Here is a 15,550-nt window from a genome sequence, read left to right as displayed (position 1 = left end):
ATGTATATCCACACCCCCTACTATGGTCACCAGGAAGGTGGTAAGATTCCCTGCTTCTACTCAACATCCAAGCCATCCTAATAAAGATACTAGATCTTCAGGCCCCAACCACGGTTTGCTTTGCTTCTGGGTAAGTAATCTTGCCGACTAGCCAATCTGCAGGTTGGGCAACCTCTTCACACCCCCCACCCCCCTTGTTCCTACATCCTGCTTTCCCAAAGTCTTTGTATTTGGCAAATCTTGTGAGGAATCTTACCCCGATCTCCCACCCTCTGGAGACAGGGAGGGGGCGGGAGTGTCACATGAGCGTTCTGTTATGGAGTAGTCATTCCACCTAGCTGCAGCAGCAACTAGGGAGCTTTTGAGGAGCTATAGATGCAGACATGCCCTCTATTCTGGATGATTCAGGTACAAGAGGACATAGGCTACTGTATGGTGTCTGTGCTCCTGTAGGGTCAATATTAGTAATCCTTTGGGAGGGCTGGCTAATGGAGCTAGGACCCACACAACTAGCACAAGATTGCCTAATCCGGGGGACAACAGTGGTGAAGGTAGCAGACTGCATGTATGTCCGGCACCCACAGTTTATGATCTGTGACAGGAAGCACTATGTAAGGTGGTGCAGGAAACTAGGGCCAAGCAGCCGGTGACCGACATTCAGAGCACTCAAGGATAGGGCGGGTTGTTCAAACTTGCCCCACGCTTGGTTTGAGTCTATTAATCTGCAGGGAGTCCCAAGTGTACCTCCTAGGATTGGGATCCGTACTTCTAGGAGGGACCAAATCCCCAGCTAAACTTACATCCTACCTCAGTCACTCTTGAGGGGTTTTAACCCACAATATAGTCTCTTCATTATTATCCAACTTGCACAGTAGTCTTAATCTTGCACTAAAACACTGGCTAACATGCAGGATTATCAGGGGGTATGCCAACTGGTCAGACTGCCTTTAATGAATTTACGAATCGCATGGCTATTTGGAGGGATTCGTTAAAGGGCTGGTACCCCAATGCATGCACACAAGGCAATACAATGACATTTGAGGAGAACACCAAGACTTACAAATCTGGATGCCAAGGTCTCCTTAAAACAGTTTACGCTGGAGATTATCCAGCGTGATCTAAGCCGCCAACTGAGGCCATGGCAGTTCATGTAATGGCTATCCCTACACAATTAGTTGAAGTTTCTAGTGTTGATTTTGATGATTTGCACCATGTAGATACATCCGACAGTCCTATGGCACTAGTGGAGGCAGCGGTGCATCTGGAAAAGTTGCAGACGCAAAACTGCACAGGTGCTTCTACACGAGATACATACCCATCAAATTATGAAAACCTAAACGATTTAGCTAGGAGACAGCCAAACAGGGGCAAAATAGTAAGGAGAACCATATTACAAAAACTAAAAATGCCTTCAGCAGGCTGAAAGGGCGCAACAAAAGCCATTCATTAAATATCAGGAAGAGATAAATTGACTGACTTGTATCTGCAAGAGGACAGGTAATAGAGACTGTATCCTTACAGCCTCTACCCAATATTACATGTGCAGCTAGTCCAAATGAGCTCATTGATGCCGATGACAAAGTTCCAAACTTAAAGCAAGTTGTGCAGCTAAAGATAGTGTAGTAGCTTTATCTGATCATTTACAGATCAAGCAAACTAAGATCACCTCTTAGGCAAGATCACTAGTACTACACAGGCTCACAGATTTGTGAATTTGACAGCCAATGCTGTTGGATGTGGGTCCATTTCCAATCAGGTGGAGCCGAATTGTTCCATTGCCCAAGCCAATGATAACCGCCCTCTTAATCCTGAGGCGACGTCACCCAGGCGTTGCACACAGCTATATTGGCTAGAGAGGTTGAGCCAGCAGTACTTCTACACCCTATACCACTAACACCAGGGGAGAAGGGGAGTCTATCCGATGTGCTTCTAAAATAGTAGCTTGGGTCATTCATGTATCTGAGAAACAAACAAGACTCAACACATCCAGTGTATTAGAAATTTTCAAAAAGATTCCTCTTATGAGGTCTATTACAACAGATGACATGTATACCATTTCACTGGCCATCTTAAATAACCAGCATATGGTCAGCTACTTTCATTCGGAAATTGTGCCCAACATGGTGTGGGGCCAGAGGGATAAACCTATTTCTCGGGTAGGAACCGATTGAAATCGTAGAAGCATAAACTTTCCTGGCTTTTACAGCAATAGATTTACCACTACAAGAGGTGTACAGGGCACCCATTGTTACTGCTCCAAGGGCACCTGGGGATGTGATGTCACCAATTGCAAATCTTTGGAAATGGACACGACTGTTATGGGTAACACCGGCCCTTAAAACAGACAAGCAATGGAACATACATAACAAAATTAAGGTGGGGTGATCTCAGAATGAGTGGTGGTGTGAATTTAAATTAATGGCCAAACCCACTTATGGGACTGCCTCACATTTACATGTTTTAAGAAACCATGCTTTTAACCCATTATTACAAATCCAGCGGTAAGAGGGGCAATGGGACAACCAGAGAGGGGACCTTACAATAGCTATTGGTCACAACCTTGGGATCAAACGGGAAAATGAATGGCTGTTGGCTATCGAGCTAGAGTTGGGCCCGACTGTAGCCCTTACTGATGGAGTTTACTGGAATCCCTCTAGAATATTGTTTGATCGAGATTTTTCAAGCTTGGAAGGGAAATTAATAGAATAGTTCCAGGGGGTGATTAATTCCTACTGAACACAGGGCTGATTTTGGAATGGTGCCAAGGCTACCCCCAATGACTTACATTACAACTTGCATTGGGGTAAGCGTTCAGACCTTTTCCTCCTGGAATGGGATAGCTCTCCCCTGAACTTTTGTCCACGTTTTCATTGTCCCCTGTATACTTGGAAAAGGAGGGGACAGAAAGTCAAGGAGAGACTATTTCTACATCTTGAATGACTTGAGGCCTAAATTTGCTTTTTTTGAACTGCAACCTGACCTTGTGATTAGCGGGACTAGGGGACAGGCAAAGGACTATCACAAAACAGCTTTTGACCAAGTATTGTTCAATTTGATCTCTAACCCACCACCACACCCCCTTTTGGGGGGGGGGGGGGGGAGCGTGAAGTCAAATCCAGTCTGCCCTACCAAATCATTATGGCCTGCGTCAAAAGAGTTTGCTTAGTAGGTTCTTCTGCTCCCGGTGCGGATACCAGATGTGTGTGAATTTCGCAGTCGAAGAGTCTAACAAAAGAAATTGGCTGCCCAATACTATTCAACTTGTGTTTTATGTGTAGGGGCCCGCAATTTAGTCAGCCTGGCTGGGGGGGCAATACTAAGCTTGACTGGTTGGCCTTTGCGGCGACTTTACTGTACGACAGAACTTGAGGCCTACATTGCAAGATTAATCTGATAATGCATTGGCCAACAACCTTCTACCGAATGGCTCCAAATCAATAAGATGTTAGTGTGTCCTAGGCGTACCAAATCAAACCAGACCATGGGACCCGAGAGTCAAACAAGTTTTTACAGTGACATATCTGGGATATCCTCTAACAAGGCTACAGTGGAAACATGGAAAACGAGTCTACACTAAGGCGAGAATCGTTTCAATTGAAATGTTTGCTGAATACAATGTGCAAATTTGTTCTATTCTACAGATCCGTCGTTTCCATCTAGCTAAGATAGGACCAGTGATTCTTTATGGCCTTGACATGTCCCTTCATGATTTGGGTAAATTATACAAAGCAAGGTTGTGGCAAGAGGTTCTTGTACCATCTTTGGCAAATCCAAATGCTATTAGACACAAACTTTGCCTCACCTCTCGGAAGGGTTGGTATACGTGGAAACAACTACTTTCAGGAAAATGTCCGATCTCCCGAGAATGCATATCAGGTTCTGAATAAAGACATGAATGCCAAGTCAGTTTCTTCTCTTAATTCCTTCAGATTGAGGATGAAAGGTGTACTCCATGTAATTAGGGTGTCTGATCTCATACAGCACGCAGGAGTTGTCAAAAGTCTTTAGGGATGACTGATAATACAACTGATAGTAATGGAACTTATGCCACCTACGTGGACTACTCATTTTATACACTATAGAATGCATTCCACTTTATTTGCAACACCATGTGAAAATAATGCGACCTATGAGTTTCAGGCCAGTTCCATACAAGTGAAAGGACCAAGTATTGGAAAGATTATACAGCCAATTCACAATCCTCCCTACTGTAGATTTTGTGGTACTATGGATACATCAGAAGCACTGAAACATCTGGTCATTACATGTCCCCATTTTGCAAACAACCGGTTTTCCTGTTTTATGGATATAAGTGGCAACAGCTCTGAAGTGTCAATGAATTATTTTGGTGTAGATTCATGTGGTGACTAATTTTAACTCTAGCCTTCAATACTTTTTTGAATATCCTTTAAATTGAAAAATGTATGTGCAATTTTAGGAATCATGGATTAAATTACCCAGTATCTGCCCTTTTTCTGTACCGGTTATCCATTGGTTTCTTTTTTGCTGTTTTATGACATGAATTACTCACCGCAATAGCATTTCTGATGGTTGTATCTGCTTAGATTCACATGCTGTGCATATGGTCCAACATCCAGTGGTAACTACAGAGTATTGCGAAGCTCGAAGGGGACGTCGGCATAGGAGAGTCTGTCACACTATCCCCATCGTGACGTGTAGTGTACCAAAATCCCTCACGCACTGAAGTCCCCAATTATATTTTTTCTGCCATGAGGGAGCCCAAGGCTATTGTGAGCGAGTACAAAAGAGAAAGCAGCAAGATCTAGGTTCTTTCCACCCGAGCGGGGAGGCAGGGTGGGCCTCATGTGAATCTAAGCAGATACAATCATAAATGTCATTATGGGGAGAAACGCATGTCTTCTGATGCATGTTAATCTGCTTAGAATCACATGTTTTGCATAGACTAGCAAGCAGTACCCAGCGTTGGAGGTGAGCTGTGAGAGGGAACAGTAGTTAAGGTCTTAATACTGCTTGTCCCACCAGAGAATCAGATCTAGATGTGTCTAGGCAATCGTAAGGTGTGTACAGAACTCCAGGTTGCTGCTTTGCAAAGGACTCAAGGGGGAACATTTGCAATGAATGCTATGGAAGCCCTAGTGCCTTGAGTAGAGTGCTCTAGGCTTGAAGGGCAGTTCTCTCTTAGCAAGAGTGTAGCATAGTGCGATGCATTTGACAATCCACCTTGAAATTGCTGATTTAGAGACAGGATCCCTTCTCTACCAGCTGCCACTATAACAAAAAATTGGTTTCTCTTGCTCAGTGGTTGTCTTTCCAGGTAAAACAGGACTGCCCTGCGCACATCGTGTGCAAGCTTCTTTTCGGCCACGTTAGTGGGGTTCTGGAAGAAAGTGGATAGTTCAATTGATTGGTTCAAATGGAACTTTGAAATAAATTTAGGTGCAAATCAAGGAGGAGTGCACAGAACCACCTTATCCCTGTGGACTAACGAAATGGCCTGAAATTCACTAACCCTTCTAATAGAAGCGATCACCACTAGAAAGGCAGTCTTATAGGGTCTTAGATATAGGTTCAAAGGGGAGACTCCATAAACCTGGTCAATACCACATTTAGGTCCCATCAGGGAGCTGGGTTTGAAATGGGGGATGAATCCTTTTAACCCCTTCCATGAAAGCCTTAATAACCGGTATTTTCCACCATGACACCTGGTGACAGTGTAGGCCGAGAGCAGCTGGGTGACCCTTTAGGGAATGAAAGCCAATCCCGAGTCTAAGTGAGTCAGGTACAAAACAATGTGGGAAAGCAGTCAATGGGGTTGACGCTCTTGGCATTGCACCAGATGAAAGCGTTTCCATTTACTGGAATAGCAATATCGGGCGTTAAGTTTCCTAGCTAGTATGTGCATGCATCTGAGAGAGTTGAAGGTGTCTGAACTCTATTACCTCAGGAGCCATGCCGCCAAGTTCAGAGTTTGTGGGCATGGGTGCAGTGTTTCTCCTCCGTCCCGAGACTTGTACGGGCAGGGCAGTTTCATAGGAGGGGAGACACATCTCCATCAGATGAGAACCAGGGTTGGTGGGCCCACATGGGGACTGGTTCCTTATTCAGTAGGGGAGTCGGGCCGGAAAGGGGGGCGGAGCGGTAACAAATTTCACTGACCATGCCATCCAGAGCCAGTTCCCCTTGGAGCGGTTCTGTGGTTACTTGGAGGCTAGTCTTGGCATTGGGCGCTGGCCCGAGTTGCAAACAAGTCGATCTCTGGGAATCTCCATTCTGCGAAGACATTGGAGAGAACTGTATGCCCCTGTAGCTGTGTTTGAACGGCCTTCAGTGCTTTGAATACTGCTAATAGCTCCAACAGATGTGTGGTTGGACGCTACTTCCAGGGACCACACTCCATGCGGTCTGCTGTAGCAGGTGAGCACCCCGTGAGAGATGCGCCTGTCCTGAGAGTGGCTTCTATTGCGGGGGTGGTGAAGGTCTTACCCTTCCAGAAGTTTTCCCTCGACCACCACTGCAGAGAGAGCGAGGGCTGGCGAGACAACTACTAGATCTCATGGTCTGCAGTCCTGACACCACTGGCTGTTGAGCCACTTGCTTGGGACGCATGAGGAACCAAGTACATGCATGATGCCATCGTTCCAAGCAGCCGGATGGCCTTGTGTACCGTCACTTCCCGACTGGCTACAAAGTGAGGGATCTGAAAAAGCATGTTCTGAACCCTCTTGTTGCAGGGGAAGACGAGGCAGTCTTTCGTCCAAATTAGAGCCCCTAGAAACTGCTCAACTTGACTGGGGTCTAGGCTGGACTTCTAGTTGGAGAATCCCAGACTGACCAAGGGGTTATTGTGCTCAAAGTGTTCAATAGGCATGTTTCGTAAGAGTCCCCGGTTATGAGCCAGTCGTCGAAGTCTGCACAGGTGTGCTGCCGCTACTGCCAGGACCTTTGTAAACACCCTTGGCACTGCCAAGGGGAGTACCTTGAATGGATAGTGCCTGTCCTCCATCTTGAACCTTAGATATTTTCTGTGGGCTGGCCACTGAAATATGAAGTATGCATCTTTCATGTCCAGTGTCGCCATGTAATCCCTGCTTCGGAGGGATTACTTCCTGCAGAGTAAGTATACAAAACTTGAGGTTTTGTAAATTTGTTTGCTGGGTGCAAGTCTAGTACAGGGTGCATGGTGAGATCTTTTTGGGTACAAGGAAGGACACTAAAATACCCTGGTTTATCTGAATAGGGACGACTATGGCTTCCACCTCTAATCAGGTTTCGCAGATGGTCCAGCGTCATGATTCTGGCAGTCTTAATTGTGGCGGTCGGGCGAATTCCATCTATGCAGTACTCGTGACCGAATGTCTTGAGAACCCACGGTCTGATGTCATCCCTCCCATGCCGAAAGGAACGATGTTCAGCACCACCCCCTGACCGGGGTGACAAGGAAGGGGACCTGGATCCACAGGTCATTTGACCAGAGGCTGTGCCCTCCCCCTCCAGCCTGGTCATCTACATTGTAGCCTTGTAGAAAGGTAGCATCTTCCTGTTGGTCATACATGTCCTGATATTTGTCCATAGGGATCTCAGAGAGGACGCAAGTGAAATCTTCCTGAGGAATTTACAAAGTCCTTTGAAACTTAGATACAGGCACACAGTCTGAGGTCTTTTTGGGGTAAGATTCTCTGAAAACGAGACAAACTTCTCCAACCCATCCATACACCCTTCAAATTGCTCTCTAGTCCATGTAGATGAGCTAGAGGAGTCTAGGGGCAGAACCTTTCCTCCCTATGGCATTGAAATTTGTCTCCAGTAGAACTTGACAAAGGCACAGGACTCTACGTAGTCCTTGCGACCATCGGGGCACCTCCCTAGGCGGCTCCTTGTGCTTAGTTGCCTCCTTCGACCTCTCCCTCAGCCCCACTGCCGAAGCAATCCTAGCAAGGCTATCAGTAATATTTGGCGAAACGGGGCAATGTGCTGGCTGAATTTGAGGGCTAGGGATAGATTTCTCCCCTACCGGGCCCTTCGGCACCACCAAAGCATCCACTAGAGACGCTTCGACAGTGGTATGGGTTTTGGAGTTAACGCCCTTTGTTTTAGGAAGCCCAGTCGCAAGACACTGCTGCAGCTTGCGGGTGGAAGGCTGCCGATCGTGAAGATGGTGGATCCCGTCAAAATTTGACTGGTCCGTTGGCGCTTTCGCCCGCTTGGACAATACAGTCGAAACCGAGCTTGGGGGGTTGTGTGCTTAGTGTTGCAATCATGCACGCCCCTGTCGCCGGGTGTTTTCCCCATAGTGTGACTTGCATCAGGCCTGGCGGGGATAGGCGTGGCAGACTTTGTACCGTCCGCCGTGAGGTCAATGGCGTCCGACAGATGCCTGTCATCACTTGGTACCCCCAGTCACCTTCTGCGGGTGTGGCAGTGGGGGGCATCCAGCCTGCAACATGCCACAGGCTGCCCACCGCCTAATACACTACTCCTTAGTCTATAGGCCACACACTGCGATTCGTCATGGTCAAGGGGCAGACAATTGCACTGAGAGTGACTCTTCCTTCCAAGGGTATCTGGCCCTGCAAGAGGGGGCAAAACCTAAATAGCGTCCTTTCCATAGCGAAAGGCAGCGATGACAAGACCTAGGGAGCAAAGTAAAGCCACCCTGTCCCCACTCTCCCTACTGTGTAGGCTGGCCAGAGGGCCTGGCCATGTGGACAGTTTTTCTGCTGGATCGCAGGCGTCAAGTCCAGTCTTTGGCGTAGTACAGGAAGCACCAAAGTGACTTTAAGGGGATAATGGACAGTCGCTAAATAAGGTAGCAACAATCTCTTATGGAAGAGCTCCGCAATAGGGCAACCCGTTTCCTGGGTGGAAAAAACAATCTGAGGGACCTCGGCGCAAGAGGATTTTTGGGAACACTACATGTCACAATATGGCTAGTGTTACAGGCACGCCTATGCCAACGTCCCCTTTCGATCCTCGAAAGACAAGATGCAATAATTGCGGTTAGCACCGGATGTCGGACCATATGCACAGCATGCGATTCCAAGTAGATTATCAGAAATGTTTTACTCAATTGTATGTTGTGCAAGCTTTCTTGTAAACCATGAATGTAACAATATAAAATTCAAGTGTATTGATGCCCATACTTCCATTAGCGGCTTAATATGCTATCCAGGATATTGTTGCGTTTGTCCTTTTTAGCTTTAGAGGTTTTCCCAGACCTCGTGTGCATTGTGCCTAGCACTCACATTTCAACCAGGCTATACTCCACTTTAGTCCCATTGCTTGGCTACTCTGGCTCCACAAAATTTGGATAAGTGGTAAATTAAGTACACCTGCAGCAATCCAAAGCACTGGCTCTTCACCAGTTGAACTAGAAACAGAACGATATAGCACTCCTGTGCAGCCACTATGAATTCTGTGCAGACACTAGGAATTCTCCATATGTTAGTTTTTACACCTCTCCTAGGTAGGCTGCTTTATAACCCGTTGCTGGGACGTTTTCTTTGGGAGGAATCACAGGCAATGGTTACTTTAATGTATAATCAAAATGGACAAATTGCTGTCGAGTCCCTCATGACTTCAAGGCTGGTTTCCTTAGTGTTTATAAAGTTGCCATCTGGTACTCCTTATCCAGTGAGACAGGGCAAACGTCCCTCAATTAGATCAATAACCAAGTGGTTGATTGTAGTTGATGAGCATGTTAAAACTGCATTGTAAAAATGCTAGGGAATATTCAAAAACATGCACATATACTTAAGAACTGAGTTCCAGGCAACAAACCTCCAAACTTACATACTTCATCCTATTCCAACCTAGAAAACAAAAACTATACATTGAACAAAATTAAATAGTACCATCCGCAATTATGCAATGTATTGGATACACAATTATAATCCAACCTAGAAATGCACACTTATACACAAGAAAGTAAAATTAACCAACTGAATAGCCACACTATTTGGAACTACAGCATGCCCTTGAACAGAATTCCACCCATGGGATTCAAGTGTGTAATCTGACTCTTGGATTTGAAGTTTAGCCTACTTTAAGGCAGGCTGGCCCAAGGGACCTAGCAAAGAGGGACACGCAAATAAGATACCATACCGGCCCATGCATCTGGCCAGCATAAAACAACGTATTCCTTAAGGTGGGCATAAAGTCATCCTTAAAAGCTTCAAAAGAAAAGCAATGGTAGAGATGGCTGGAAGGTTTAGAATGAATACTAACCTCAGCATAGCTCTGGGCAATCCTCAAGACCATGCTTCTTCTGTCTGCCAAGACATTACAGAAAGGGGACGTACCATATGCACAGAGGTAAAGATTAATTCTTCCAGCCGCCACTTAAAGTGTCCCCGACATCTATAGACAGAAGCCCAAAGTCTACTGGGCCTAGAGAGCCAAGCTACATCTCACCGAGGACACTCAATGAGGCCGGACAAAATGTCTGGGTTGCTTGTGGTCTTTTGCAGAATATGGTCTTTCCCTTTATGAAACGGCTTTGAAGGCTTAAGAACAATGGACTGCAGGGTGCCACGAGCAATGCAAGGTTAGGATTAACTCTAAACCTTCCAGCCAGCATCTTTTGCAAAGGCCCAAAGGTACACATGAACTAGCATATTTAGTTTGCCCCTCCCCACACTTCAGGAAACCAGACAGCTGTTATACAGGGTTAGCGGCAGTGTGGAACACCCTTGCATCCATTTTGTAGCAAAGCCTCTACTTGGTCAATGTAGTTTTGTCAAAATTAATTTGGATACCAAAATCAGCCATGCTCAACATGCCAATAAACTGGAGACATTCGATTCCAGACTGAGAAGTTTTGCACCACTGTTCAAAAGCTCCAGCATTGGAATCCAACAAAATAGCATTTATATGCCATACTGTCCCCCTTCCCTTCTTGCATACAGATAATTAACCAAACATTGCTCAAATGCAGTGGCCTGGGAACTGGACAATGTATTGTTTGCCTATAGGTTCACAACACCCAGAGCTGTTTACTATGCTGGTAGCGGGTGGTTCTCCCAGGTAGATCTAATGCCAATGACCAAATACAGTTCATTTTTCAACTCTAATCCTCACAAATTGTAATGTTAGTGTCCAGCACCCTACGTCACTTTGCCAGTTCAATCCACCATAGCCATCACAAAACTACCAATGTGTACACACTTTTTAAAGATCCAGCCTCAGTTTCAAATCACCCTGTAAGCAACCTTCACAAGTCTCCGACAATGGATTCCAGTTGATTTGTTTCTTGGGATTAAGACCAAGTCACTGTATTGTGTCTACGTCACAGTCGTCCCTCACCTACTCTCCACCCAGTTGGATCCTCCTACCAGTTCTAGCACTCCTTACTTAGCATACAGTACAGCTTGCACTGCACCACTAAACAGTCTTGCAGTTTAAAGGCAGGAGGTGGCCATTATAAGAACTTGCGAATGCCCAGAGACTGATTTACCCACTCACTTCCAACACAAGCAAGCACAAAATGTAGGACCCTTCCATGTACTCTGAGACCCCTCTAAGCTGGTTTACCAATGTGCTCCCTACTTCACTTCCGGTGAGCGCTCCAGGTGTACATTAGGCTACGTTAGATCAAGGCAGAGGAAAGGGAAAGACTTTCTGCAACCATTTAAAGGTTTTCAATCTGTGATGAGCATGTTGAAGAATGACGAATGTCATGATAGCACTCAACAGGGCAAACCTGAAACGAGCCCCATGTCTGCTGCAATCATCAAGTACCACCCAGGCACACTCAAAATGTCCTTACTCTACAGCCACATTCATGTCCAATCCACACCAGTCCCTGACTTTTAGATCTATTCGTTCTTGCCCACAAGTATCACAGTCAACATTCAAAGTACCATCATGGAAGTCTTCAGAGTAGAACAAAGACCCAATTTAATGGGCCCAGTGCTTTTTGGTTTTAGCGGATTCATCTAACCCAGTCTAGAACCACTCCAATTCCCCCAGCTCCTGCAGATGGGCCCATTGACAGTATCTGGGGCTCATCTACTCAGTAGATCTCAAATCCACTTGGATCCAGATAACTGGCTAGCAGGTGGGCATCAAGTAAGCTTACTTGGTGGAAGCAGATCATGCCGAATGATTTGTTGGTGTCTAGTCTGTACATAGCAAGATATTCTAGTCCTTCATTACTGGCTACATATTTTCCTACTGAGTTTAAATTGCTGTCGGGTCTAATTCTGCCACTTGTTGGGCTAGAAATGGTTCATGAAGTCTTGAAGAGATTGTCCTCCACATAAGACTGTGGCAGAAAGTCTAGTTTCAACATACTGGACAAAGGTCAGTTCAGGATGAAATATTTGGAAAGTGTTGGAATGACTCAAGGTAGAGTCTTCATTAGTGTAAAAGTACAGGATGTTTTGCAATTAGTGGGTGCTGCCCTGCTTTTGGGTTTTAAGTTGCGTTAACAGTACCCCAGGCATTCTTTCTCCCCAATCTGCTCAGAGCCAAGTATTCGGTTTAATAATTCAAAAATGTCAATTATGCAGCTTCCCAAAGATGCCATGAAGTATAAAGCCATTAGCTTTGGTTGCAGTGATCTGTGATCGTGTTCTCTCCAGACCCCCCCCCCCCCCCGCTACCCCCCCTGCCCTCCACCACCAGCACCACTGCTTGGAATGTTAAGTGGCTTGAAGGTAAAACCAAACATGCAAACCCACATCCATCCATGAACCAGAGCTCTGTGCAGTCTAGGATGTACACCTCTGGTGCCTCTGCTGCTAAACTTCCAATGTCTTATTTGCTGTGGTCCAAGAACCATTTGGGAATTTGAGCCATACCAGCAAGAGATCAATTCTCAGAGAAAAAAATCTGTACCGACATCCAGCTTTTCACAGTTACAGGTCATGAAATAAAGTTTCCTTATTGCAATAACCTTCACCTGGAGGAAGAGTACATAGAGGCCCCTTTGCCCCAACCCTACTACTTGAAGAGGCTACACTTGGTTCAACCTTGGATTATTTTTACCTCAAAACCACTATTCAATAAATGCTTTAACATTAATTGTTGATACCACCTCTACTGTAAATAATTATTTTTAACAGAGCTAGACATTTACAATACCACCAACATACAGATCGTTGGTGCAACATTCACAGGAGTGAATCGTTCCAGGGTTAGTTAAGTACCCTATTCCATTATTGCCAATATAACTAGGTTTATTCTCCAATGTCCATTCAAACAATCGTCTGTTTTGTGATTCTACAGACAGGTAGATGAGGAGGTGTGTGTATATAAGAAATACGCGGGCAGGCTCTGCATCCTTTTGCAAACTAAAAATAAAATTTGGCTTATAACAGCTCTTACTGCAAAATGATGCCAACTAAAGGTTGGAGACTGAGCTCAAGAACTGTTTCTGGTACTTAATTTGAAGGGAGTCATACCAGTTCATTGAGGTTCAGTTCAATCCCATCACTGAAACATCTTGGTCTACATACTTTTCTGATCTGTATGCTCGACTAATACTTCTGAAGGCAAGGAGTGGGCTCAATTTAGTGGTTACGAAATCCTAAAATACTCTAGATAGTGTCTAATTAAAGGCTCCAAATCGGCATTCCAAATTTGCGCCAGAGGCTGCAGAGATTTGGAGTGCAAACAAAAAAAAATATATATATACGATTGCATAATTTCCAAGGGTAAATTGCCTTGTTCCTGGAAGCTTTTGCATCATATTCTCCTTTCCAAGATGAGCGATCGGCCTATTGCACTGCTGGACTCATCCTGTCGAGTCTTCTCTGCCATTATCTTAGAGCAATTAAAATCGAATATTCTAGTTTAAGGCACAGGTTTTAGACAAAGGCAGCGTACTTCCCACAATGGCTTAATCCTCACTCTTCACATAGTCATCCTGTCTGGCTATTGAGCTTACTTCGGCCTTTGATTTTGTTAGCAGGGAGCTTCTTTTGGGGACATGACAATTCAGCCCATCCAATTTCTCTTAAGATTCCCACAGCTACAAGTGCACTTGAACATAAGGGATCCTCCTATTTCGACCTTTAGAGGCCTGCGAAAAGGCTGCACCCTGGCTCCATTAACATCTATACTGTCAATCATGCCCCTGCCTTGGGCAGCATCTCTTTTCCTCCTTGATTAGCTAGTGTAAATATACAGTATGTGGATGATTCAGTAATCATTGACTAGACTCCACCAAGTCTACAGTGCAGTCTAAACTCCTTGGAACCCTTCATGAAGGAGAACACAAAATGAAATGACATTGTTTTCAGTGGTCCTTAAAAACGGAGTTGCTGTCACTAGACTAGAACAGGTTTACCATTAATAATTCTATAAAATCAAAAAGTTATAGGTTCAGCCGCTCTTCCACAGCCTTGGAGGTACAGAAGAAAATTGGACATTTTGTATTAAATACAAGCAGATTAGTCCTATCTAAAGTAATTTATGGTGTAGTACTGCCTTCAGAACTCTGAACTGGGCGAGTAGAATCTATATTTTTGAACAAGTCCTGAATCTTCCAAATACTGTCCCAACAGTTGATATTGGGTGGTTGTACCTATTCAGTTTAATGCATCAACTGGTAACTGGCTCTTTATAGAATTAATAATCTGCCCCAGAATTAATTATACTTTGATCCGTTTAACTGTATGCAATCTGGCCCTTAATCATTGGATTCAGAAATGTAGCACCATCTTAAATTCAGTGAATGTTTCTTCTCAGGACTTCGTTGTAAATCCAATAGGGGTTAAGTTATAACTGCAGCTTGAGGATTGGGTTCATAATGCACGTTTTTTGTATGCAGTAGTAATAGACAACACTAGTAGAAGTGATTCTACTAAAGGAAATGGGCGATTTTCTTCTCTTAAAACTGAATCTATACCAAACCAGGGCGGTCATGAGTAGGCAGACTACCCCGTGAGGAAAGAAAATTACTGCAACAAGATTGAAAAAATGCTTATTTCTGCATTTTGTTAATTTCTTACATTCGAGGCAGTTTTCAAACCATGCCCTCCCATGCAAATCAACATCCTTCGGATGAATGTTCTAGGATTGATAAGAGCTCACACCTTTAACACTTCTAGGAGAGTCGTTTGTTGCCATGAGGTGCTCAATGCATACTTGAAGGCACCAAGGTCTCAATTCCAAGGCATGCCAGGCTGAACCCTGCATCCTCCAAGCTAATCATTTTATTGCACAGCAGCAAGGACAGTGATTTAACTTTGTTAATTGTTGAATTCTTAACCAGCACAGTAATTGTATAGGCTCCTCTAATCACATGGGCATATTTAAGTCCAGGTTGCTGAGAAGGCTATTCAGTTCACTAAAGAGCTCTGGCACACCAACCATATTTATCCAAACACACCCTACTGAACCAATGACTTAACATGTCACTGCAGGAGACCTGTAGAACTAGGAGATGTAGCCAACATCTCTGCACTGCATAGTCCAGATTACCAACATTTAGCTTGCAATACAGACTCCTGAAGCAATTCAACTCAAGTGCTCTGTATACAATATTTAAACTACAGAATTAAGCAGTAAAAAAAAGGCAGCTGGTGTAGCGCGGAGCCAGTACCATGTATGACTGAACAAGCAA

General features: G+C 44.8%; 1 protein-coding gene across 2 annotated transcripts in view; it reads right to left on the bottom strand.

Moving 5' to 3' along the window:
• Nucleotides 1-15,550, bottom strand: part of RBPMS2 (RNA binding protein, mRNA processing factor 2) — a 213,111-nt gene that overhangs the window by 97,719 nt on the left and 99,842 nt on the right. The window lies entirely within an intron of this gene.

This window comes from Ambystoma mexicanum, chromosome 11, assembly GCF_040938575.1.
Source record: "Ambystoma mexicanum isolate Mex_15411 chromosome 11, UKY_AmexF1_1, whole genome shotgun sequence".
Taxonomy (NCBI): domain Eukaryota; kingdom Metazoa; phylum Chordata; class Amphibia; order Caudata; family Ambystomatidae; genus Ambystoma; species Ambystoma mexicanum.
The sequence above is the reverse complement of the archived record's forward strand: the minus strand, read 5'-3'. Positions and strand labels throughout refer to the sequence as shown.